This window comes from Lagenorhynchus albirostris, chromosome 5, assembly GCF_949774975.1.
Source record: "Lagenorhynchus albirostris chromosome 5, mLagAlb1.1, whole genome shotgun sequence".
NCBI classification, from domain to species: domain Eukaryota; kingdom Metazoa; phylum Chordata; class Mammalia; order Artiodactyla; family Delphinidae; genus Lagenorhynchus; species Lagenorhynchus albirostris.
Window position 1 is genome coordinate 138,447,031 of NC_083099.1, and position 2,951 is coordinate 138,449,981.

General features: G+C 38.5%; 1 pseudogene; it reads right to left on the reverse strand.

Annotated features, from left to right (window-relative positions):
* Positions 1 to 221: 221 nt before the first annotated feature.
* On the reverse strand, positions 222 to 321 carry LOC132521476 (U6 spliceosomal RNA; annotated as a pseudogene).
* Positions 322 to 2,951: the final 2,630 nt, after the last annotated feature.

The window sequence follows — 2,951 nt, forward strand, 5'->3', positions numbered from 1 at the left end:
ATTGAGGTAAAATTGATGTGCAGCATTATATTAGTTTCAGGTTACAACATAATGGTTCAATATTTGTATATATGGCAAAAGGATCATCACAGTAAGTCTGGTTGACATCCATCACCACACACAGTTACAAACTTATTTCTTTCCTGTGATGAGAACTTTAAAAATTTACTCTCTTTGAGACTTTCCAACATGCCGCATGGTGTTATTAACTGTAGTCAAAAAAATATATGGAATGCTCCATGAATTGGTGAATTGTCCTTGCACAGTGGCCTTGTTTATCTCTGTATCATTTCCATGTTAGTATACATGCAGTCGAAGCAAGCGGTGTTTGTTACTTATTCTACTTTGTGTTCTCTGAGCTTCCTGAATCTGTGGTTTTGTACCTTTCATTACTGTGGGAAAGTTCTTGGCCATTGGTACCTTACCTGTTTCTTCTGTTCTGCTGTCTCTCTCTTCTCCTTCCAGTATTCTAATTACCTATATTATACCTTTTGAAATTGTCTCACAGTCCTTGAATGCTCTGTTCTGTTCGTTTTTGTCCCTCCTAGTCTTTGCATTTCAGTTTGGAAAGATTTTATTGACTTATCTTCAGCTTGGCGATTCTTTCCTGGATAGTGCCAAGTCTACTAATAAACTCATCAAAGGCATTCTTTATTTTTGTCATTTTTTTGGGTAATTGCCAATTTTAATTTTCACCATTATGTGTAAGAGTTGTGTGTAAAAATACTGGCAAAACACAGGCACTTTTCAATTTCCCTCAGCTTGTAAACATGGGCGTATGTCTTTTAACATCATTTTCTTTTATTTGAAGTATAGTTTTTTACAATGTTGTAATAGTTGCAGATTTACAGCAAAGTGATTCGGATATATATATATATGTGTGTGTGTGTGTGTGTGTGTGTGTGTGTATCCTTTGTCAAATTCTTTTCCATTATATGTTATTACATGATATTAAATATAGTTCCCTGTGCTATACAGTAGGTCCTTGTTGTTTATATCTTTTATATATAGTAGTGTGTATCCGTTAAACCCAAGCTCCTAATTTATCACACCCCCACCACCACCATTTCCTCTTTGGTAACTGTAAGTTTGTTTTCTATCTAGCATTTCCTTTTAATCCTTTCTTAGTATTTCCGTCTCTCTCTTACATTACTCATCTCTTCTTTCATGTTGTGTGCTTTTTTCATTAGAGTTCCTAACATATTAAACATGGGTATTTTAAATTACCTGTTTTAATAATTCCAACATGTGTATCACATCTGACTCTAGTTCTGATGCTTGTTTTTCCTCTTCAGACTGTGATTTTTTTCTTGACTTTTGGCATGCCTTGTAATTTTTTGTTGAATGCCAAACATGTTGTATTAGGTAACAAGGTAACCAAGGTATTAAGGTAAACAGACCTTTGGTATGAAAAGGTGTGGTCATCTTGCTAGGAATTTGACTGTGTTTACTTAGTGTTTGCTGTAGGTGTAGGTACTCGACCTCTCAGATTCCTCTCGTTCTTGTTTTTGTCTCCCCTCTTGACTTTGGGCTTCCTTGAATCTGTGTCAGCTTTTTCAGTTCTGTTTTGCTGTTATTATACTGGAGCCTATTGATATGGTAGAAGATGTAGGGGAGGAGAAGCCTTCTAAAATCTCATGAATAAATCTCAGTCTTTTAATGGGTCTATGTCTGGGAACTTGACCTTCACAAATATTCCTCTGTTGGTGTTTCCCCCGCCCCTACTCTCTATCCTGGCTGCAGCATTCCCAATATTTTCCCTTGAAGCCATGTTCCTTGTTGACCATGTTTTTGTATCCCTTATCTATCCAAGGAGACAAGAAGTTTAGAGGGTGCTGTAGCGGGAGGAATACCCTTCCCCTAGTTGAGGCATGGCTCTAGCAAGGCCTTTTCCCATGGAGCATAGGCTTTTGTTGTGGACACATTTCAGAATGTGTACTCTTCCCCTACCTCTGCCAGAGCCATAAAGAGATCTTTCACATCTTCATCTCGAGAGCCTGTGAGCTTCCTGGAGGTAAAGTCCATGAAGCTGTGGGTCCCTCCTCAGGCAGTGGCCCTCAGGAGTTTCTCACTCTCATGGTAGTCCACACTCAGCCCTGAGCAATTCATCAGTTACCATTGTGTGTTCCTACCAGTTTACAATTCCCGTGGCTTCTGTTTCCAGGAAACATATCTAGGTTATGTATCTCCAGATTTTAAGGTGGCAATTTTCCCTGAAACCTCAATCATCTCATGGTTCCAAGAAATGTCATTGATTTTCTGAGAAAAAGGTTCAGCCTTTTCTTTTTGTAAGGATAGAATGATTTCCAAGCTCTTTACATGTCAGAGCTAAAACCAGAAGTCCAAAGTCTTTCCTTTCACTTGAGAGCTTTCACCAGGTCCTAAGAAAGAAAAAGAAAAGTATATAAATAATCCAGCATGTACATGTGGCTAGTTAGTGGAGCCATTTGTGTCTCAGTAAAGAAGAAAGAAATGCCAGTGTATTAACTTCTCTATATGCCCATCCTCTATGGCAGAAGGAACCCAGCAGAAAATAGGAATAGATTTGGAGCATAACAACTTAGGCATACCACACTGGAATAGGACAACAATCCACCCAGTCCAGAGCCCTGTCTGACTGTGGCTATCAAGGGTATTTTGTGGGGGAGCAAGACCCTGAGAGATTAAGGCACCCCCCAGACACTTCCTGCCTCCTGGTCAGTTATAGATCTATTGTCTGTACAATCATGGGAACCTGTAAAATCACAAAATCATAGCATGTTGGCACTGGAAGGTAGATAGAAACTGATACTTTATGTTGATATTTAAATGCTGTTGACTTTTATAAAGGTGTAAATGTCCAAAGAAAGAAAGAAAGAAAGAGCAGTAGTGAGAATGGGAAAAAGGAACCAGGTAACATCCATTTATTTCCTTTCTATCTTGTCATTGAGGCATTTGTGAACATATCATAA